This window comes from Martes martes (genome assembly GCF_963455335.1).
Source record: "Martes martes genome assembly, chromosome: 10".
Classification (NCBI taxonomy): domain Eukaryota; kingdom Metazoa; phylum Chordata; class Mammalia; order Carnivora; family Mustelidae; genus Martes; species Martes martes.
The window spans coordinates 105091951-105116726 of NC_137898.1; the positions used below are offsets into that span (position 1 = coordinate 105091951).

General features: G+C 37.0%; 2 pseudogenes across 2 annotated transcripts in view; both read left to right on the forward strand.

Annotated features, from left to right (window-relative positions):
* LOC308350960 (NXPE family member 4-like) overlaps nucleotides 1-24776 on the forward strand; it is a 113352-nt pseudogene that overhangs the window by 73029 nt on the left and 15547 nt on the right. The gene's annotated exons all lie outside the window — the stretch shown is intronic.
* LOC308350961 (NXPE family member 1-like) overlaps nucleotides 1-24776 on the forward strand; it is a 73026-nt pseudogene that overhangs the window by 16979 nt on the left and 31271 nt on the right. The window contains exons 4-5 of the transcript in view: nucleotides 949-1117; nucleotides 13053-13179. The product of the transcript in view is annotated as an NXPE family member 1-like (transcript). The remainder of the gene's footprint in view (nucleotides 1-948; nucleotides 1118-13052; nucleotides 13180-24776) is intronic.

Below are 24776 nucleotides of genomic sequence, written 5' to 3' on the forward strand. Positions count from 1 at the left end.
TCTCATGAAACTTACAATAGTGTAAACATAATTGCTAAGAACAAGTAAATCAATAGAAATAAGATAAAAATTTATAGATGAACTGTTCAACAATTGTGTTTTATGCTATGTCTACTTAAAAATATTTTCCAAATCTTTTTAGTAACTTGAAAGCTTACAGTTATATGGAGATAATTCAAATGACAAGTATTCATTATAATCTAGATTATTTCCAAACATAATAAAATACTGAAACATAGGCGCACCTGGGTGGCTCAGTGGGTTAAAGCCTCTGCCTTCGGCTCAGGTCATGATCCCAGGGTCCTGGGATCAAGCCCCGCATTGGGCTCTCTGCTCAGCATGGAGCCTGCTTCCTCCTCTCTCTGCCTGCCTCTCTGCCTACTTGTGATCTCTGTCTGTCAAATGAATAAAATCTTTAAAAAAAAAATACTAAAACATAGATTTTTCCACTTTTACTTCCTTTCACAGAACTAAAGATATTTGGTTCTGTTAGTAAACATGTTTGGTGCCACATTAAAAAATTTACTATTTGGAAGAATATATTTCTAGAAATTATAAAATGCATAAATCTGCCAGTCCACTGAATGCTAGTGTGACAGTCTACAATTGCTTATTTCTTAGTTTTCACTAGGAATTAAGAATTCCAAAGGTTAAGAATGTTAATCAATAGATGTAGCAAAAACTACTTGGAAATAATAAGGGTGAGAGGAAACAACTGTGTGTGAAAAATAGGTAAGGCAAGTAAAATTACTGATTGTTCCAGAATTAGAAAAAGGAAAAAAATGTAAGACAAAATAAGAACGGATCTAAAAAAAAAATTGTGTAAGTATTGCGGGAAAAGAATCTTGGGAAAGGAATGTTATGTGTGGTCAAGCTGGCTAAGATTGGAATGGACTGAAAGTTTTTTTTAATGAGGTTTTTTAAAAAAATTTTATTTATTTATTTTAGAGAGAGCAGGCGTGCACTCGAGCAATGGGAGGGGGAGAAGGAGAGGGAGAGAGTTCCAGACTCCTGCTGAGCACAGAGCCCAACACCAGGCTCAGTTCCACCACCCTGAGATCATGACCCAAGATGAAATCAAGAGTCAGACGCTTAACCAACTGAGTGAGCCATCCAGGTACCCTTTTAATGAGTTTTAATATCAAAACTACACAGCAAAATTAGAATTTCTTTTATTCTCTGTTAACAGCACCAAGTTTCCTTGGACCGTTGGTCTACTCTAGATGACATATTGTAAAAAGGTTTTCTTTTTAACCTTTTGGATAGTCTACTTGGAAAGCAATGATTTTATATCTTATCAAAATAATTTACTATGCTTCATGTTATCTTTATCAGGTCTTTTATTACTTAAGAAAGCCCAGTCCTTACAATATTAAAAACTGAGTTTTGTTCATGAATACATAACCTTCTTTATTTGCCTTTAAAATATTCTTTTGTCACTTGAATTAAATAGATTATTATTTTACACTGGTCTGTGACTCTGTTAGTCAAACGTGCAAACCTTTTGACATGTTGACAGCTTCCCAAAATTAAACTCTAAATTCAGTCCTTTTGACCTCACAGTAACTTTGAGATTTCCCAGAGCATCCCTGGAAAATCTCAGGATTTGTATTTCACCTTCTAAAAGAGAAATTTAAACATTAGGTTTGTTTGGTCAGTGCAGTTACATGAGAAGCACTGTCAAACAAGTGATGGTAAACCCTTTAGGTTATATTTGTATGGATGCATATTAATGTTATTAATATAAGAGTTGTAAAAAATTGTATGAGATTCCTAAAAATCAGATATGTCCTGAGATAATGTTATCAGCCATAATTCCAGTTATTATCTCCAATGTCACAGAAATAACCAAATTTCCTTGTTAATTTCATTATAACGAACTCTTCTCAGGTCTTTTTCCATAGACATTTTTAAACTTGGCATTTACAGGTAGTTATCACTTAAGTCTAATGTTTTTGCAAAAGTGAGATTCATAGAAAGGACCCTCCCGGGTATTCTTGACCACTGACAACGCTGCCAGGTCACGGTGTGTTAAACCTTGGCTGCATATTTCACAGGTGAAGGAGGATTCTCCCGGATCTGGTCCTGTGCAAATGCTGGAGACCTCAAAAATTCCATGAACTAGAGACACTAAAGAAGAATGCCTCCTCTCATGATACGAGATCAAAATGTTTCTTTTCATTTCTCTTTCACTTTCTGACCACCCTTTGCCAAATTCTACCACCACGAAGATCTTTATGATTCTTTTGTTTACCTTGGGCCTGGCTCTGGCCTGGAAAAATAATGCCATTTAACACATCTCAGGCCATTGCGAGGGGAGGTAATTGAACCTCCAAATATGGTTAGATTTGCCACAGTGCAGCTGATCCTATAGGCCTGCCTGTCACAAACAACTCCCCGATTTCCGACACCCAAGTTACTCTGGAACAAACTCAGCCTTCTCTCTACCGTGTTAGGTTCCCTAACCTCAGAGGTCCATTCCTCTGTCGCTAGTTAACAACCCCAACCCCAGAGAAACTTTCACCAAGGCTCTGTACAAAGGGGCATAAGGCATCTATGTAGTCTACAGACCCTGAAGTTTTACTGGCGCTGATGGCTGTCACCTTCCTAGTCCCAAGCCACAAACAGAAATTATCAGGAGGCATTTGACATTCAAAGTCTGCTTCCTTTGGCAGATACATATGCCCCTCGCTGGGAGTAAGCACAAATGAGGCCATCATTAGGAACTTCTCCTGGACTCTTAAAGCTATTGCAGAATGTGATCTAAAGCAAGAGCTGCCCAACTAAATCCTTGGGCTCTCTGGCCAAGGTTGCACTCGATTACCCCTTAGCTGAGCAAGAGGTGTTTTTGCCCTGCCAATTTCACTTGCAATACATGGGTTTATACTCCTAAGCTAAGAAAAGGAATGGGGGTCTGGAAGCAAATTTTGGAATGGCATAATCTGATACACTTTATTCTCACTTTGAAAACTTTCAAGAACTTTTACAGTTCAGAAGATGAGTGGGAAGAATGCTCCATATCCCACTGAACCAGTCTCCTAGTCCTGAGAATAGGGAGTTCAGTTAAAGGATTTTGTCTCATCAGGATGTGGTGATGCAAGCGGACCCCCAATTAGGCCGACATGGTGCCAGCAACTAGTATTGAAAAAGAGGCATTCCAGGGCACTTGGGTGGCTCAGTGGGTTAAAGCCTCTGCCTTTGGCTCAGGTCATGATCCCAGGGTCCTGGGATCGAGCCCCGCATCAGGCTCTCTGCTCAGCAGGGAGCCTGCTTCCCTTCCTCTCTCTGCCTGCCTCTCTGCCTACTTGTGCTCTATCTGTCAAATAAATAAATAAAATATTTTAAATAAATAAATAAATAATAAAAGTTTGCTTTTTTAAAGATTTTGTTTGGCAGAGAGACAGCAAGCATAAGCAATGCACAAGCAGGGGGAGTGGCAGAGGCAGAGGGAGAAGCAGGCCCCCCGCCAAGCAGAGAGCCCGATGCAGGGCTCGATCCAGGACTCAGGGATCATAACCTGGGCTTAACAGACTGAGCCTCCCACACAACCCTAAAGTTTGCTTTTATAAGGAATCTCAAATTAGACTTTAAAAAGCCTCTAGGATCTAGAAATCCAAGTTAAGAACTTGCCACTAGACTTTGCTAAATACCTATAGATTTGGGATGATTCTCTTCTTGAGGTCCCCAAAATATCCTGAGGTAACTGATTCTACCAGGAAGTGACCTTCCTCGCTCACCTGGTAAGGATTTCAGGAACCAAGTGACCAAGGAGCCAGGGCAATTTTCCAAAGGGGATTTATTGGCTTCAAAACGTCCACCTTAATTCTTTAAAACTGATCATATAATATTCTAAGCACATTGTTCTCAAAGAGAACATTCCAGTCAAAGCCTTGGTAATATAACCAATGTTTCCAAGTGTGTCCTGCTACAGAAAGAACATATTTTTATTGAGCTTACACAAATTACTATATTGCTATGGAAATATGACTACTCTAAGAGTTTCTGAGTTCTGGAGGAACTAGGAAAGGAGAGAAGGCAACTGTTTCATTTTTGTTCGCAAAGATATAATTTTCCAAATTACTCTAAGTCATAGATAGTTTAGGAGAAAAGAGGAAGAGGTTTCCTTAAATCTGGAAGAACGAAACATTACAAACCAGTAAATGTTTCAAAGAAGAAGTCATAAAAAATTATGATTATCCTCATGAATATATTCAGTTCCATGTAATTAATTCATGCTGATCTTGCTCTTTTGTTAGTAGTTGTGTAAAGCCATTAGTTCCGCTATTAGAGTTCTGTAAATTCTCACTCAGTTTAGTGGTATGATTGGAAAGTTATCATAACTCTGTACTTGTCAGAGTCCTTTCTATGAATCTCCTTGAAAAGTATCAGAGTCAAACAATACTTGTCTTTAATGAAAAAATAAAAAATGGACCTGGTTAAAAAAAAATCCATGAGACTGTCAGCCAATTTTTCAGAAGAAACTGTGCAAGTCAGAAGGCAATGGCATGATATGTCAAAGCACTGAAGGGAAAAACCTATCACAAAGTACACTGCACAGCAAGATTATCATACAGAATTGAAGGAGAGAGGGAGTTTCCCAGACAAATAAAAATTACAGAGGTTCATCACCACTAAGCCAGATTTTAAAGATATACTACAAAGCCATACCAATCAAAAACAGTATGGTACTCAATAAACCTAGATACATAGATCAGTGGAACAGGATAGAGAGCCCAGAACTAAACCAGTGCTTATACTGTCAATCTCTAATAGAGGTGGCCAAAATGTACAACAGAGAAATGACAGTCTTTCCAGTACTGGTTTTGGGGAAAACTGAATATCTACGTGCAAAAAACTGTAGCTGGACCACTTTGTTAGACCACACACACACACACACACACGTGTGCGTGCGTGCACACGCACGGATATTACCAGCTATAAAAATGAGATCTTGCCATTTGAGACGACATGGATGGACTTAGAGGGTATTATGCTAAGCAAAGTAAGTCAGACAGCAGAAGACTAACATCATATGTTTGCACTTATTTGTGGATTGTAACACACACGCTCACACACTCACACACAATGGAATATTAGAAAAAAGGAGGTCTTGCAATTTCCAAATACATGGATGAACCAATAGAGTATTTTATGCCAAGTGAAATAAGTAAAAAAAGACAGTTACCATATGTTATCACTTGTAAGTGGAATCTAAAACACACAAAAAATGAACAAACCAGAAACAGGATTATAAATACAGAGGAGAAAAAAAAAAACCCAAAACTGGTCGTTACTATTAGGAAGGGGTTTGGGGGATACACAAAATAGGTAAAGGATATTAAGAGGTACAGTTTTCAAGTTACATATCATATGGATAAAATGTACAGCATAGGGAATATGGTCAGTGTTACTATAATAACACTGTATGGTAACAGATGGTAAATACATTTATTGAGGCGAGCATAGCATAATGTATAAATTGTCAAATCCCCATGTTGTATACCTGAAATATATGTCAGCTATATTTCAATTCTAAGAAACAGTCATGGTTAAAGGTCTAATGAGAGTTTATATTAATGCAATTGATGAGGGAATTTGGTTGTTTTGTGACATACGTTTTAAGATAATAACTAGAAATGTAACTGGTAACATTATAGCAAGAACAACCAGATTTCTAGGACTGTTATAAAATTTCTGGAATGCAAATATTAATAATCCATACAAATATTACCTAAAAAATGTCTAGAATCATTTCTTGTTTGATGATGCTTTCCATACAACTTAACTTATCAAATAAGTCTAGTGTAACAACTTTCTTTTTACTCTTTACAAAGAGAACTAACAAATATGTTGATGTTTCAGGGATCCTGTAGAAAATCCCAAAATTAGTTTAGAAGCCAAAAGGTCAAAATGAGAAGTTTGAGAAGTTTGTCAAAATAGCAAAAGGTTTTGGACACTTGACTAATAGGACACAGTTCACTATGAAACAATACTTATTTATGTATTTAACAAAAGTGACATATGATTTAAAGGCAGATATTGAAGGTTACATAGTTGTGTGCAAAACTTAGCTCTTTTCATATTGAGAAACTTTGGTTTTTTTGTCTTGTTTATGTAAGTAAACACCTGATAAAGACAACATGAAACGTAAGAAGTTATTTTGGTAAGACATAAATGTTTGTTATAGATCTGTTACTTAAAAGGTAAGGAAAAACTTTCACAATCTCTTGTCTAAAACAGACCAGTGGTTCAAGAAAGCTTTGTTCTAGCAGATGTAAGATAATTTTTAGTTTTACAGAAGTACACTCTTGATACTAAATCTTAGTACTCAAAACCTTATAATAAAAATATTCACTTAGGGGCGCCTGGGTGGCTCAGTCAGTTAAGTGTCTGCCTTCAGCTCAGGTCATGATGCCAGGATCCTGGGATGGGGTTCTGCATTGGGCTCCCTGCTTCTCCCTCTCCCACGCCCCTGCTTGTGTTACCTTTTATGTACCTGTTCCCTCTCTCTGTCAAATAAATAAAATCTTTAAAAATTATTCACTTATCCCCAGCTTAACTACACAAGGTAAGATGGCCTCTCTTCCCAAATTATTATATCCATTTATAATCCTTTATTCTCCTCTTTCTCATTCTGAAACAACCAGTTATTCAACTTCAGGAAAATATCTTTTTCTTTTATACGTCTAAACACATCTCCATACTTCATACATTTTCTCAGCTAAAAACACTTCCTACATTCCTCGCATACAAAGTTGTTCCTGGTACTAATTTTAGTTTTAATTATGTATATGAGTTAGGATGCTTTACTTTCAAAAGCCTTAATTTCTAATGAAAACTAAGTAAGCAATTATGAACTGTTACATCAGCATTCTTTAGATTGGCAAATTTAGGAATATATTTCACAATTTCTAGAACCATATGCTTCCTCATAGGGTAATTTTTTAGTGTGGCACATGACATGTTTATTAATGGATCCAAGTATCTTTACTGCTTCTCTAATTGGAAGCCCAAAAACACTTATGTTCAATTAATAATGTATCCGTATTTTCTGTTATTTAGAAATGATCTAGATATTCAGTGAATTTTTATTATTTAACTTAGGAAAATTCTAAGGGTGTAATCACCGAAGGGGAAATATTTAAGTAGACATACCTTATTATTGAAAAACTTACTTATAAATTTTATTTTACTTTTGTTTAATTCACTTGCTCTTAACAATTATGTTTAGATTACATGTGAAAATTTTATGAGACATTACACAAAGTTAGCCATAAACCATAAATTTTTCTTGCTGACAAATTTTGTAACAGAGATAAGATGAGCTTATTTGATTAGTAAACCGAGTTAGAATAAAAGCTGGATATCTGCATTACATTTAATGTTTGATAACTCTGAAGACATGCCTATTTTAATTAAACTGACTCATTTAAACTAGCTTTTTTACTGAAGACTATCCCAAATCATGTGAGCTTGAAAAGCATTTGGGTTAGTTTCCGTATTTCTGGGAGTTTTAGTAATATTTAATTTACATTAGTGCTAACATTTCTTTATGCCAGTTAAATAGAGCTTTTTTACAAATTAATTTTGGCACTACCATCCAGAGTCAGAAAAATATCATGTATACATAACACACATCCAAAGATGTCTATAAACATACAGACAGATACAGAGAACTTATAGCTTTACATTCAAAAATTGTAGCCACAAGTCAGGTACGATAATATAAAACTCACTACTTGAACAACAGTTGAATCCAAACTGGTTTTCTAACAGGTAGAACGGGTTAAGTTTACCTGCTCAGATGGTTAAAGCTTTTTCATTTATGTTTATGGAGAAGACTTTTAAGATTTATATATTCACCCTTGACAAGTCATATGGAGGCTGTGAACTAGATTTGGGGCAAAGAAACTCTCATAGGAGTTTCTATTTTGAAAAGCCTTTTTTTCCCCCCTCCAGTCTCAGGCAATTGCAGGCAGTGTTTTAGTATCTCTTGGAATGTTTACATTTCAAAGACATGGTAGAACTTACATCTTCAAGGGACGGAGAAAGAGTATGTTTTCTCCTAAGGTCTTCAGGGCATATTTGTCAAGTATCAGAAATCTATGGCCATTACTATTGAAAGCTTTCTTTCTTTTTCTTAAATGTAAGAAAGTTCTATTTCCACTGTCCTGATCTTTTAAAATATTTACAACATTTTGATATTGATAGGGGAGGTTTGGGTTGGTAAGCCTAGGAGGGCTTTGAATTGTCTCTAGAGCCACACTTCCGGTCATTTAAAGACTCAGTTGTAACAGTTGTAACGTAAGAAGAGTTGCTTTTAACCCTCAAAGAACTGGATTACAGCTTGAATGATACCAGAGGGCTGACACACCCCTTCAAATACACTGTTTTTCTCTTTGCTTCTTTATATCAGGGAAATAATTTCCAACTAAAAATTTCTTAAAGATTCCTAGGTTCTAGATTTAGAGCTACGTGTCTCTGGAATGTTTTGATAAATCCTTCTACAAGATTTTCAGGATTTTTTTTCTCCTAGGAGTATATAGTTTCATTTTAGCTTAGAAGAGAAGGCCTTTAAAAATATTCCTATCAGGCTCTGAATATTAGCCTCTAATTTGGACAATTTCTGACTATAGAGCTCCTTTAAAAATAATATATATTTTCAAACATCTTATTAAGATTCGACTAGGACAAAGAGAAATACTCCTGGAAGTATTGATCTCCTCCCCCCACCTTTTTAAACCAAAAACTTACCTCAAATGACTCAGCCAAAACCAATAAACCTTTTATGACTTAACTACTGACTCAGCAGGCATCCCTCCTGAAGGATGGTAGAAGGAGGTCCAAGATACACGTTCAGAGCCAACAACCTGCATGCCCCAGGCAGACAGAAGCCAAACCAAGTTCTCAGAACATACAAGGCAAACAGGACAATAACAGCTGTCCCTGGGAGGGAAAGAAACAATAACCAATGGATACCTAAAAGCAAATTTAACCTGAGTCACAACATAAAGAATATATTCTCACAAATGTTTTTTTTTTCTTGCTAACCTGAATTTGGGAAGTAAGAGACAATACAAATCTTCTACCCTCCTTTCTTGAGTAGGTACTACAGACCAAGATCCAAGAGAGCTAACTTTGGTAAGAATTCTCATCCTTAGCTGGCTCCTGCCAGTTTTCCAGGATCCCATGTACAGGGTCCAGAGCAGGTAATGTATCTCAGCAGGTCCCATTGTGGCCACCAAACGTTAGAGGGGGCAACATAATTTTCCCACTACCCTTCTAAGTTCTTGGCTGAGATCCCTCTATAATAAAAAGATTGATTGGCATGATGAAAATTTTGATTACATATGCTATCAAAACTCCCCAAAGACAAGAGACTCAAAAGGCAGCCAGACAATTGAGGTTTACATAGCATCCTGAGCCTAAAGAAAGAAATAGGGGTGTGGGGCTGCAAGGTAGGGAAGGTAAGTGCTCTTTCTCATGCAGTCCTGCTAGCTTCTCCTGTGTCTGCAGTTTCTCAAAACAGTCAGGTGAAAAAAAATTCTTTAGAGCAAAAGAGGGTGGCATTTTCTGCTACCTTTGATAAGAAAGGTATGCACAATGGTCTGTAGGAGCACAGAAAGCTAAATTATTAACTAAAACTATTGAGGAAAGAATAGTTGGTAATCAGATTCAAACTTGAATGATCAATGGAAATTGTTGGAGTTTACCAGGGTGCATGGGGGAGATTAGTGAGAGATTAGTGTGCAGTGAGGGAAGAGGGGATGAGAATTTTAGGCAAAGACTCCAGAGCATGGAAGAGTACGGTTTATTCAGAGACCAAAAAGAACTTGGTATTTTTTTTTTAAGATTTTATTTGTTTATTTGACAGACAGAGAAAGAGAGTGGGGGCAAGAAGTCTCCCCTCCGAGCAGAGAGCCCGATGCGGGGCTTGATCCCAGGACTCTGGGAACATGACCTGAGCCGAAGGCAGAGGCTTTAACCCACTGAGCCACCCAGGTGGACCGAACTTGGTATTTTTATTACTGTATACTAATCCCACATAAATGTTTATTTTGTTGATTCTCTTGGTCTCTGGTACATTCCATGGTACCTGACACTTATTCAGTAATTACTAAATATTTTTTTAATACATAAACAGAATAAGTTTGAAGATCTATGACAAAGAGGTTGAGAGTCTAAGATTCATAAGTGCAACTGTAATTGTACTTTTTTTGGTAAAGATTGCTAAAACAGCTATATCCACTATATCCATCTCTATCCACCATCTCTAGCCACTACTTTCTTGGTAAGGAAAAAAAAAAATGAGACCACACAGTGCAACTCACACACTGCAAAATTCACTTAAAAGTGAAAAGACTTGGATTCCTCTCTGGAGTGGTGGCGGGGGAGGGGACTCAGAGGAGCCCCTTGACTCTAGTTTTTTGCCCTGTTAGGCACCCTATCTGTACACTCTGAGAAAATCCACCTTCAGTGAATAAAAGTTGGCGTTGGACAAAAAGTGGGATTTGGTATTTGAATTATTCATTAGACTAATGGTTTTGTCTGATACTGTACTAGGCGCTGGGCATACAATGTTGAGATAGGCATTATTCCTTAGTAATGGGCAGTTTTGGTGTAGAGAAAGCAAACTATTGCATATAATGTGTGATACAGATTCGAGCTGCCCCCCTTGTCCTGTCTCTTGCATTCATTTCTTTTGTTCCCACGCTAATCTAGACCCAGAATTCAACACCTCTACACATCCCCCCTAGCCATGCCTCGGTAATTTGGAAGAAGTCATAGTTCAGTCTTTGGATAGTGATTTGTGTCGTAGTAGTATGAGTTGTGATTGTGTACCGAACCTTATTTAAAACAATGTCACCTTGGACTGCCCAGAGATTAACCAGAGATAAGCTGACGCTTGGTTCTCTGTCTTCTGTTTTGCATGTGTAGCCCTTGTTACTGATCCACACCAACCAGATGCAAACATGGAACTTTTGGGATTCCATGTTCACACAAAAGCTTTTCACATAATCTGGACTTCACTGAGAATGTGCTAAGGGGCTTTACATCTTGTACCCCAAACTAAGCTATTTAGAATACATGTAATCTGATTTCTGTTCTCCTTGACCATACTACCATGAACATACGGGTAGAGCTGCTCTCTCCCCCTTTCTCTCTCCCATACTCCTTCTTTCCCTTCTATAGTACACAGCTTTGTCAGGCCCTCTCTTCCTTAGTGTGCAGAGCAATTCAATCCTTAAGGAGTTTCTACTTCCAAATTTCATACTTGGTGCTCAGCAAAACGAGAGCTCCCAGCTGCACCTCCCCGCTCAGTTAACTCAACCAGCTTTCTTGAAGAGCATTTTATAGATAATGTTTGGTAACATAAGCATATTCGTATAGGCCCATCAGCTATCCTAAGTCTTCCCCCAAAAGACAAGCCGATGAATTATTTTTTCTGCCTCTCGTTGTGATTGTGTAAGTGTTAAAACCAAGAAAATCGAGTGTAGTGAGAGATTGCATGAGGGATATCTGACTCCCATTTCAGAATAACAAAGGGAGGAAGGAGTGATCCTCACTAAAGCCTGGATGGGCGGCCAGTAGGTGGACGAAACAGTTGAGGGTATGAGTTGTAAGAGAGTAAGAAGAAAGTGGTTCACAAAGGAGGAACAGAGTCTCTGGTGAAAATAGAACGAATGATTACAGAGGGATTCCCTACGTACGTGATTTCTTCTCTTGTGTCCTCCCTTCTGGGGCACTCATCGTGTCCTCATATATGATGTTTTGGGAAGTGCTGCTGCTGGTGGTGACATTTTTAATAGTTGCCTGGATAATTTTTATAATTTCCCAAAACTCCACAAAGGAAGGGTTTTCTCCAGTTTGACCTAAAGATCCCTCCCGTGTGACATGTCTCAAGTCAGTCCCAGATCGCCGGTCCTCCCCCTCCTCTCCCTCTCCAGCTCTGCTCTGCTCTCCCTATTCTGTTCCCTCCATTTCCTCTCTCCCCGTTCATCCTCAATCCATTCTCAGCAACGTTCTACTTCCAACAGCCCCCAGCATAGCCTTTGGTAAGGCCAGTGTCTCCTTTGTCACTAAATCCAGGTGCATGCACTTACTCTTACATGTTAATTCTGTTTCTGTTCTTTTTTCCCTACGATTTCTTTTTCTATGCAGCACTGATTTTTCAAGTAATCTAGTTTCCCTTATTGTTACTGAATGTTGAGTCATCGTTAGAAAAATTTCTCCCGCTCTAAGATTATACAGGAATGGACCTCCTGTCTTCTTATTTTTTCACTTGCATCGTTTCATTTTTTTTTCTATGTAAGTATCTGACCCACTTGGAATTTATCCAGTTGAATGGTATGAAGTATTGATCTCACTTTACCTTTTTTCTATAAGGCAGTTCAGTTATGCTAATGACCTTATTAAAAATTCGACCTTACATCTCACTGATTCTGAGGCTGCCTCTACAGCATACTAAATTTGTACATATCATGTATATTTCTGATTTCTATTCTGTTCCATTGTCTTTTTATTCTTGTGCCAGTACAACCCTATTTTAATTAGAGAGGTTTTTATGAGCACGTTTTAGTATCTAATAGGTCTAACTCTACCCACACCCCTGCTTTTCCTTAATATCCATATATTTTCTGGCTGTTTTTATTTTCCTTTCAAATGAATTCTCTATTGATCTGTCCCGCTCCAGAAAACAAATGATTATTCTTTCATTGTAATTTCATTAAATGTATAAATTAACTTTGGAAGAAACAGCATCTTGATAAGGTTACATTTTTCTATCCAAAAACAAGGTTTGGTTTCTTTTAGTAGTTATTCTGTGAGTTTTCTCCAACTATGTGTTGGATATTCATGTAAAATTTGTCCCTAAGTGTCTTATTGTCATTTTGCTATCATGTATTGGGCCATCACTTTCACTTTATCTTCTCTCTGGTTTTTGTCTGTATATATATATATCTATATATATATATCTATATATATATATATATAGGCTATGGAGATTTTTGTTTGAGTTCTAAAAGCTTTATTTATTTATTTATTTTTTATAGCCGTTTTAGGTTCACAGGAGAATGGAGAGGCAGGTGCAGAGATTTCCCATCTACCCCCTGACACCCACTGATGCCCTCCCTGTCAAGCATGCTGCCTCCTGCGTTATCAACACCAGTCTTCAGAATGGTACGTTCATTACCAAGTATAAACCTACACTGACCCATGCTAATCACCCCCAATCCATAGATTACTTGAAGATTCATTTGCGATGTGCTCAGTCCTACGGGTTCGGACAAATGTGTGATTACATATATCCGTTGTTATAAAACCATACAGAGTATCTGCATGACCCCAAAATCCTCTCCATCGCCCCACACTCCAGCAACCAGTGATCTTCTATCGCCTTTTTAAGGATGTCATATAATTGGAATCACAGAATATGTAGCATTTTCAGCTTGACTTCTTTCATTTAGTAGTGTGCCTTTAAGTCTCCTGCTCCCGTCTTTCATAGCTTGATAGCTCCTTTCTTTTTAGTACTGAGTAACACTCCATTGTCCAGAGGTACCACCCTTTATGTATCATTTACCTACAATAGCAAAATGTGCTTGGTTCCAAGTTCCACAAATTATTAATCTAACTGCTATAAACACCCACCTGCGGGCTTTTGTATGGCCTTGTTTTCAAGGGCTGTTGGTTTTTATACATTAATTTTATTAACTGTTATTTTACTCAATTCTTTTATTTTTGGTAGTAACTTTTCCATTGATATTTTGAGGTTTTCAGGATAAAAAAACACTGCATGAAAAGTTGTTTTAACTCTTCCTTTCCAATTCTAATGGTTCTAGTTGCATTCTCTTGCATAATTGCATCAGCTATCTCTCCAGCCTAATGTTAAATAGTAGTGGAATAGTAGTGGAATAATGTTAAATAGTAGTGGGCATCCTTCTCTTATTCCTGGTTTTGGTGGCAAAGCTGCTAGTGCATTCCCATAAGTAAGATGCTAGCTTTTGAGCTAACGTACATCTCTATGTCCAAAGAAGATCCATCAACTTCTTTTTGTTGAGTGTTTTTAATATGAATCAGTGCTAATTTTGTCCCTGTTGTGCATTTATGGAGATAATGGCATAATTTTTCTCATTAGCTTTATTAATATGATGAATTCTATTAAAGGATTTGCTAAAACGGATCCAAATTTATATTCCTGGAATAAAACTCTCTAGATTATGATTTTTTTTCTAATATTTGTTTGGATTTTGTTGGCTAATATTTTATTGAAGATTTCTACATAAATATTAATGAATCTATAGTTTTCTTTGATACACATTTTATCAAGTTTGGGGAAATACCCTATACTAACTTCATCAGATGGCTTTGGGAGTGTTTGCTTGTTTTTCCAGGATACAGAAATTGTTTAAGTAATATTGGGATTAACTGATGTTTAAAGTTTCATAGAATTCATCCACTCTAGTTTTATGCTTTTCTGTGGGAGTCCCCTTTTACTTTTCTCTCTATTTTCCTATGATGAATTTAACTATTTAGACTCTCCACTCAAATCAATTTTAAGAGGCTGTATTTTCTTAAGTATCCATTTTGTCTAGAGTTTATATTATACATATTTGCTTAAAATTGTGACTAAGTCTCTTGTGCCTTTTAAGATTTCTAATTGTGCATATTTGTGGGTTTTTTTTCCCCTGTGGGTTAATTAGATTAGCCAATAGCTGGTCTCTTTTGGTTATTTCTTTCATACCTTGGGTTATAATCCAAAACTAAATTATTTTGCTGTTCCAGCTGGAACAGCTTTGGCCACTGGGAGCTCTTGCAGTTGGCTCCTGTGTTTGTTTTTTAGTACTTATTTCCTGGCACTCTCATCTGCTTCAGTCTCATCTTGTATACTCCTTGCCATGTCCTAGAATCGGCCATTTACTCAAGAAGCCCTGCTTCCTTTTACTGGAGAATGGTATTATAAATCAAGATCTGGGCACTGAGTATGTTACTTTTAGAGTATCTCTGTTTCTAGACTGTGTCAGAAGACAGAACTCAGAAATACATATGATGGGGTGCCTGGGTGGCTCAGTGGGTTAAGCCTCTGCCTTTGGCTCAGGTCATGGTCTCAGGGTCCTGGGATCGAGCCCCACATCGGGCTCTCTGCTCAGCAGGGAGCCTGCTTCCCCCTCTCTCTCTCTGCCTGCCTCTGCCTACTTATGATCTCTGTCATATAAATAAATAAAATCTTTAAAAAAAATACATATCATACTAACCAATAATACTCATATCTATATCTATCTATATATATCTATAATTCATATATGTCTGTGTATATATATAAATATATAAAATCGGAATCTATACTAAGTTAAACACAAATTCATACTAATATTTCTCTTTTTCATTATCTTTTGGCTCCCTCGGTCCTTTCTCTCTTGCTTATGTGTACCCTTCACTCCGACAATGAAAAGTCTGGTTCCCACCAGCCATCGTGCATTTGCTTACATGTGTAGTCCCATTACACATACACAAGGGCTTCTGAATTGTTAACCAATAGTACAGTGCTTACATGCAATTCCTTTTATCTTTAGCCTTAAGTCTCTACCACTCATTTTCAAAGTTCCTAGGTCACCCTTATGTCCATCCTTGGTTCCCTCAGTCTCCTAAATGATTTTTTAAAATTTTGCATACATTAAGATTCATTGTTGGTGCTATAAGCTTGTATGGGCTTTTGCATAGTGCCATGCATCTACTATTACACTGTCATAAAGAATAATCAATCTTACTGCCCTAAAAAAAAAAATCCCCCATGCTTAGCATTTTTAGGGCAGTGAAATTATTCTGTATGATACCATCATGATGGATATGTGTCATCGTACATTTGTCCAAATCCATGGAGCATACAACCACCAGAGTAAACTGTGATGTGAACTATAGACAGAGAATGATTATGTTCTATTAATGTAGGTCAGCCAGTTGTAACAAATGTACCACTCTGGCCAGAAGGGAAGTTTTAATAATATCTTTATTAGGGAGGGAAAGGGAAATATCTTTACCTTCTTCTAATTTGCTGTGAACATAAAATTACTCTTTAAAAAAAGAGCTGTGCTTCACCTGTTTAACCCCTTGATCCCCCTAACCCTTGCCCCAATCACTGGTTAGTTTTCCATCTTTATAGTATTTTTCAAGAATGTCTCATTAATTCAATCATGTCATATGTAAATTTTTTTCTCTTAGCAATATGCATTAAGTTGCACCCATGGTCTTGCACAAATTGATCCCCCCTTTTAAATTGTGGGATATGATTCCACTGGATGACTGTACTATAGTTTGTTTACCCTTTCCCCTACGGAAGGACTTCTTGGTTGCTTCCAGTTTTGGGCAATCGTGGGCAGGTATTCATGTGCACGTAAACATTCAAGTGCAGGTGTTTGTGCACATGTAAATTTTCAAATCAGTTAGATAAACGTGTAAATTGTGACATTTGTGTCTAGGCTCATTATTTGCCTGTGGACATCTAATTGTTCCAGCACTACAGTTGAAAAGCCCATCATTTTCCCATTAAATTGCCTTTGTCAAATATTAGTGGATGATATTTGTATAAGTTTATTTTTATTATTAATTCCAGTATAGCTAAACATACAGTGTTATATTACTCTCAGGTGTACAACATAACAATTTACCAAGGCCATATATTACTGGTGCTCATCAAGAGACTTTTAATCTCATTTATCTTTTTCACCCATCTTATCACCCATCTCCCCGCTGGTACCCTCTGTTCTCTATAGTTAAGAGTCTGCTTTTTTTCCTTTTTCCCCCTTTATTTCTTAAATTCCACATATGAGTGAAATCATATGGTATTTGTCTTTCTCGGACTTATTTTACTTAGTGTTATACTCTCTAGCTCCATACATGTTGTTGCAAATGGCAACATTTCATTCTTTTTTGTGGCTAAATAATATTCCATTGTATATATATGCCACATCTTCTTTATCCATTCATCAGTCATTGGACACTTGGGCTGCTTCCATAATATGGCTATTGTAAGCAATGCTGCAATTAACTTAGGGATGCCTATAATCCCTTCAAATTAGTGTTTTCACATTCTTTGGATAAATACCCAGTAGTGTGATTGATGAATCATAAGATAGTTCTATTTATGATTTTTTGAGGAACTTCCATTCTGTCTCCCACAGTGACTGTACCAGTTTGCATTCCTACCAGCAGGGCACAAGGGTTTTCTTTTTCTCCACATCCTCACCAACATTTTTTTTTTCTTGGCTTGTTGGTTTTCACCATTATGGCAGCTTTGAGGTGATACCTCATTGTAGTTTTGATTTTCTTTTCCCTGATGATGAATAACGTTAAGCATCTTTTCAGATGCTTAGGCCGTACCTATCGGCCATGTATGTCTTCTTTGGAGAAATATTTATTCATGTCTTCCTTTTTTTTTTTTTTTCTACAGAGAGAGCATGTGTGAGTGGGGGGAGAGGGGCAGAGAGAGAGGAGAAAGAGGGAGAGAGAGAATCTTAACCAGGCCCCACACTCAGCACAGAGCCTGACAAAGTCCTTGATCTCAAGACGGGAGATCATGACCAGAGCTGAAACCAAGAGTCAGACACCAATTGTCCCTGCCCATTTTTTAATTGGATTGTTTTATGGTGTTGAGTTGTATGCGAGTTGTATGTATATGTGTGTATATGTGTGCGTATACACACACGTACATAAATCATATATATATATTTATATATATATATTTATATATATATAGATATATCTATATATATATTTATATATATATAGATATATCTATATATATATAAAGGGTATCATATATATATATGATACCCTTTACCGGTTATGTCCTTTGCAAATATTTATATATTTATATATATAAATATATATATTATTATATATTATATATAATATATATAAAATATATTATATATATAATATGTTATATATATATATATATATATATATATATATATATATATATATATATAAAGGGTATCATATATATATATGATACCCTTTACCGGTTATGTCCTTTGCAAATATCTTCTCCCAGTTAATCCATTGGTTATCTTTTAGTTTTGTTGGTTATTCCTTTGCTGTGAAGAACCTTTTTATTTTGATACAGTCCCAATAGTTTATTTTGCTTTTGTTTCCCTTCCCTCATGAAAGGCAAAGATATTACAGCCAATGTCAGAGAAATTACTTCTTGTGTCCTCTTCTAGGATTGTTACAGTTTCAGGTCACACATTTAGGTCTGTAACCCATTTTGAGTTAATTTTTGCGTATGGTGCAAGAAAGTGGTCAAGCTTCATTCTTTTGCATGTACCTGTCCAGTTTTCCCAGCAGCATTTGTTGAAGAGATTGTCTTTTTCTCACTGTATATTCTTGCTTCCTTTGTGGGAGGTTAATTGACCACATAATTGTGAATTTATTTCTAGGCTTTGTATTACATTTCTTGGATCTATGTGGCTACTTTTGTGCCAATACCATTAGATCACTACAGCTTAGTAATACACTTTGAAGTCTGGAATTGTGATAACTCCAGTTCTGTTTTTCTTTCTTTGCTATATGAGGTCTTTCATGGTTTCATACAAATTTTAGGATTGAGGAAACTAATCTTAAACTGTATGTTAATCACTGGAATTTAAATTAAAACTTTAAAAATTTTTAGAATTGTTTTAGTTCTGTGGAAAATGCTGTTGGTATTTTCATAGTGATTGCATTCAGTCTATAGATTGCTTGGGCTAGTATGGACATTTAAACAATATTTATTCTTCCAATCCATGAGCATGGAAGTATTTCCATTTCTTTGTATCATTTTTCAATGTCTTTGAGCAAAGTTTTATGGTTTCCAAAGAACTGGTCTTTTACTAGTACTCTGGAAATCAGAGTTTATTCTCTAGGTATTTTACTATTTTTGGTGTAATTATAAATGGGATTATTTTCTGAATTTCTTCTTCTGCTACTTCATTATTAGTGTATAGAAATGTACCAGATTTCTATAGATCGATTTTGTATCCTGAAGCCTTACCGAATTTCTTTATCAGTTCTATTAGTTTTTTGGTGGAGTCCTTAGGGTTTTCTATGTATAGTACCATACTGTCTACAAACAGTGAAAGTTTTTATTCTTCCTTACCAATTTGGATGCCTTTTATTTCTTTTTGTTGCCTGATTGCTGTGGCTAGGACTTCCAGTACCGTGTTGAATAAAGGTGTTGAGAATGGACATGACTCTCTTGTTCCTGACCTTAGAGGAAAAGTTCTCACTTTCCCCCATGGAGTATGATGTTAGCTGTGGGATTTTCATACAAGATGTAATTACATTGAGGTATTTCCCTCTACATCTACTTTTTAAGGTTTTTATCATGAATGGATGTTGTAATTTGTCAGGTACTTTTTCTGTATCTCTCGAAATGATCATATGGTTTCTACCTTTCCTCTTATTGACGAGATGTATCACATGGATTGATCTGCAAATATTGAACCACCCTTGCATCCTAGGAAAAGTTCCCACTTGATCACGGTGAATGATTTTTTTTCAATGTATTGCTGTATTGGGTTTGCTAAGATTTTGTGGAGGATTTTTACATATGTGTTGATCAGAGGTATTGGCTTTATGGGTTTTTTTGGTAGTGTCTTTATCTGATTTTGGAATCAGGATAAAGCTGGTCTCATCAAATGAATTTGGAAATTTCCCTTCCTCTTCTATTTTTTTTTTTTTTTGGAAAAGTTTAAGAAGAATAGGTATCAAGTCTACTTTCAATGTTTGGTAGAAGTTACCTGTGAAGACATCTGGTCCTGGACTCATTCATTAGCAGTGGTTTGTTTTTTTTTAAATTATTATTACTGATTCAATTTAATTGCTGGTAATCAATCTGTTCAAATTTTATATTTTTTCCTGCTTAGTTTGGTTAAGTTGTACGTTTCTAGGAATTTATCTATTTCTTTAAGCTTGCTTTATTTGTTGACATATAATTTTTCATATTCTTTTCAAATCCTTTGTATTTCTGTGTTGTTGGTTGTTTCTCCTTTTTCATTTCTGATTTTATGTTAGGTATACATAGTCATACTTTATATCCTTTTATATTGTGAGTCCCTTGACTGATTTTTACAGAAAGACTTATTTTTACTATTTTATGTTTCCTATTTTTCTCACTTTTACTTATGTTCTTTCCTTTCCACTCACAAACTTTCCTTTAACATTTCTTTCTTTTTTTTTAAAGATTGTACCCATTTATTTGAGAGAGAGAGAGAGCACAAGCCAAGGGGAAAGGCAGAAGGAGAAGCAGACTTCCTGCTGAGCAGGGAGCCCGATGCGGGGCTCGATCCCAGGACCCTGGGACCATGACCTGAGCCGAAGGCAGAGGCCTAACAACTGAGCCACCCACGTGCCCCTCCTTTAACATTTCTTGAAGGGCTGGTTCAGTGGTCCTGAACTCCTCTGGTTTTTATTTGTCTGAGAAACTCTCTCTGTCTATTCTGAATGATATAGCCTTGCTGGATAGATCGTTCTTGGCAGCACATTTTTTCCTTTCAGCACTTTGACTATATTATGCCACTTTCTTCTGGCTACAAAGTTTCTATTGAAAATCTGCTGATAGCTTTCTGGGATTTCCCTGGTATGTAACTGTTTTCTTTGCTCTTGCTGTTTCTTTTCTCTTTTTCTTTTCTTTTCTTTTTTTTTTTTTTTTTAAAGTAGGCTCCCCTGGAGCCCAATGTAGGGCTTGAACTCATGAACCTGAGATCAAGACCTGAGCTGAGATCAAGCATTGGACACTTAACCAACTGAGCCACCCAGGTGCTACACCCTTGCTGCTTTTAAAACTCCTTATCACTAGTTTTTGCCATTTTGATTACTGTGTGTCTTGGTACAGACTTCCTTGGGTTCATTTTGTTGGGAACTCTGTTCCTCCTGGATTTGAATTTCCATTTCCTTCTCCAGATGTGGGAAGTTTTCAGGTATTATTTCTTCAAATAAAATTTCTGCCCCTTTTCCTCTCTCTTCTTCTTCTGAGATCCCTGTAACACAAATGTTACTAAGCACAATGGAGTCGCCGAGTTCCCTAAGTCTGTTCTCATTTTGCATCACTTTTTTCCTCTCATCTGCTCAGCTCATTACATCGTCCTCCGGGTCACTGGTTCATTCTTCCACTTCTACTAGTCTGCTCTTTATTCCATTTAGTGTTTTTTTTTTTAATTCCAATTATTGTGTTCTTCATTTTTGGTTCTTTTTAAAAATTTCTGTGTTACGAATTTCACTGATGTCCTCCACTCCTTTCTCAAGTCCAGGGAATACATTTATGATTATTATTTTACGTTCTCTATCACGAATATTACATTTCTCCACTTCACTTAGGTCTCTTGCTGTCATTTTGTTCTGTTATTTCATTTGGGACATATTCCTCTGTCTCCCCATTTTGTCTAATACTTTGTGTCTGTTTCTCTGTGTTAGGAAAGTCAGCTACGTTGCCTGCTCTTGAAAGTCGAGGGCAGGGCATGCACTTTTGATAAGGTGCATGTGTCCTCCACAGGAGGTGACTGGCCACCATAGTCAGACCAAGGCCCCACATAGTGCAAAGTCAGAAGACACAGTTTTGGCAAGGTTCGCACCATCCTTCTGGGGGAGGTGACCTGCAGCCCCAGGACTGAGGTAGTCCCAGCTGGAGGGGGCATGGCAAGGTATAAGCAAGTTAAGTAGTGAATGTTCATGTCATGCTTGTTCCTGAAGGGGGCGTGTGTTTATGCTGGGCGACAGGAAGAAAGATGACAACTGCCAGATCCTTTTTCCTAGTCAACCCCCTTAGAGAACCCTGTACCCCAGGATATGCTCTTAGATTAGTAAGTAACTCCCCTCCCATGTAACCTAGGTGTTTTTCAAACTGAGGCTTTTATGCTATATCTCCACAAGCTGTCATGCTGTCTCTTCAAGAGTGGGAACTCAGTCTCCTATGGCCCTCCTGGCTCTCCTAGCACCAAGCCCACTGATTTTTCATGTTCTAGGCTTTTAGTCCTGCTAGTTTTAAGAACTCACAAAATTCGGCCCCTCTAGTTTTCCAAGACAAGTGCTATGAGGATTCATCTTCCCCAAGAAGGCTCCCCAGTGTGACGGTCTCTTTCTCTTCCCTCTCAGTGTCCCCAGCTCCCTCCCACTCATGGATGGCCACCATGGGTTTAGCTTCCCGCCATGTCTCCACTCTTCCTACCTTCTTCGATGTAGTCTCTTCTCTGCCTTTAGTAGTAGAATTTGTTCTGCTCAGTCTTCAGGTCATTTTCTGGGTTATTTACACTGATGTGAGTGTTACCTGTTGTATCCATGGGGCAAAGTGAGCATAGGGTCCTCCTATTCCATTACCTTCCCCAGAAGTCCTATATAAGTTTGCTTTTGGGCTCTCTATTCTGTTCCCTTGATCAATGTGTGCCCCCCCCCTTTTTTTAAACAATGCCACATTGTTTGGTAATAATAGCTTTACAGTAAGACTTGAAATAGAATAATGTGAGTACTTCAACATCAGTGAAGTCTCTATTTATATCTGATTCTGCTTAGTTTTTTTTAGATTCCGCATGAGTGGAATCATAGGCACATATTTATCTTTCTCAGTCTGACTTACTTCACTTAGCATGGTATCGTAGATCCATCCATGATGTTGCAAATAGCGAGATCTTATCCTGTTTTATGGCAAGTGTGTGCTTGCATGTGTATGTGCGTAAGCTCTTTATCCATTCATCATATTTTGGGTTTTGTAAATAATGTTTCAATAAACATAACGGTGAACGTATCTTATTGAACTCGTGTTTTCATTTTCTTTCGGTAAATTCTCACTAGTGGAATTATTGGATCATATGGTATTTCTCTTTTGAGTACTTTGAGGAACCCTCATTCTGCTTTACACAGTAGCTGCACCAGTTTACATTCCTAAACAGTGCACAAGAGTTCCTTTTTCTACACATCCTCGTGAGCAATTGTTATTTCTTGTGGTTTTTATTTTAGTCATTCTGACAGGTGTAAGGTGATATCTTATTGTGATTTTGATTTGCATTTCCCTGATGGCTAGTGATACTGAGCATATTTTCGTCTGTCTATTGGCCATCTGTATGTCTTCTTTGGAAAAATTTCTATTCAGGTTTTCTGCCCATTTTTTTTTAAGATTTTATTTATTTGACAGACAGAGATCACAAGAAGGCAGAGAGGCAGGCAGAGAGAGGGGGGAAGCAGGCTCCCTGCCAAGCAGACAGCCTGATGTGGCACTCGATCCCAGGACCCTGGGATCATGACCTGAGCCGAAGGCAGAGGCTTTAACCCATTGAGCCACCCAGGTGCCCCTTCTGCCCATTTTTTAATCTGATTGTTTTTGGTGTCAAGTTGTGTAAGTTTTGTGTGTTGTTTTTTTTTTAAGATTTCATTTATTTATTTGACAGAGAGAGGTACAGCGAGAGAGGGAACACAAGCAGGGGGAATGGGAGAGGGACAAGGAGGCTTCCTGCTGAGTAGGGAGTCCAATGCGGGGCTCGATCCCAGGACCCTGGGATTATGACCTGAGCTGAAGGTAGACACTTAACAACTGAGCCACCCTGGTGCCCCAAGTTGTATAAGTTCTTTATATATTTTGGATATTTACTCTTTCTCGGATATATCATTTGCAAATACTGAACAATCTGAAAATTGTTCTTAATTGGTAGGATAAATCTATTTATATTTATTGATGTGATAAACGTGTTTGGTCCCAATTCCAGCATTGTTTTATGTTATAAACATAACTTTTATTTTTTAATATTTTTCTGTTACCTAGTGAAGTTTATATTTTTTCCTAATGGTTTCTATTCTAATCCTTTTGTATAACCCTCTCTCTTTTTGTCTCTTGCTCGATGTCTCTTGGTCCCTTATCATGAACAGTATTGAAATGAGCTAGTAACATCCTTTTGTCCCAACCCTGGCTCTTCCTCATCGGACTTGACGTAATATCCTTCTGCTCCAGTTAATGACTCTCAGACAGTCAGTGAAATAATTCTGCTCTTTCTATCTCTCCCCATTCTCCAGCCATTTTTGTAGTTTTACTGCAGTTACACTGTCAGAACACACAGCCATTATATATAACCTATACCATATAAGCATTATTTAGATTTATTTCTGTAGGTAAATATATATTATTTCTTAACACAAATACTTATTTCAAACTCTCCAGTCATTTTGGTTGTTTGAAGTGCATTCAGCTTAATAGATTTCTTAGGAAGGACTCAGGGGAAATAGTACCTGAATTTTAATGTGTTCATAAGAATTTGTGGTTTTTAAATTGAAGGTCAGATTATCTTATTATCAACTTTCTGGCTCATATCTCCTTCCTTTGAGTTTCTTAAACATTTTACACCATTGACTTGTGGCACAAATTGTTGATGTTCAAGAGCAAAGAAAAACATAAATGAGTCTAAAATGTGATGCCACATAAGGAACAATCTACAAAAAAGATGTGATAATCGTACATTTGGGCGATTCTAGCAAAAAAAACCCTCAACATAGAAAAATAAAAACAGAATTAGAAGCTAAAATTGATATAGGCACAGTCATAGTGGGAAATTGTATTACATGTTTCAGAAACTTATAAATCAAACACACCTAAAATTAATAAATGGATATAAGGTCTGAACATAATTGATATGCATAAGCTTAATAAACATTGAGAAGTAGGGAGGCAATTTAGCGAAGTGGATTAAGGGATATATTTTTATTTCAGATACTGTTTTGTTGTAATTCTGTTTGGTTCTTTAATATTTCTCTATCTTTGCTGA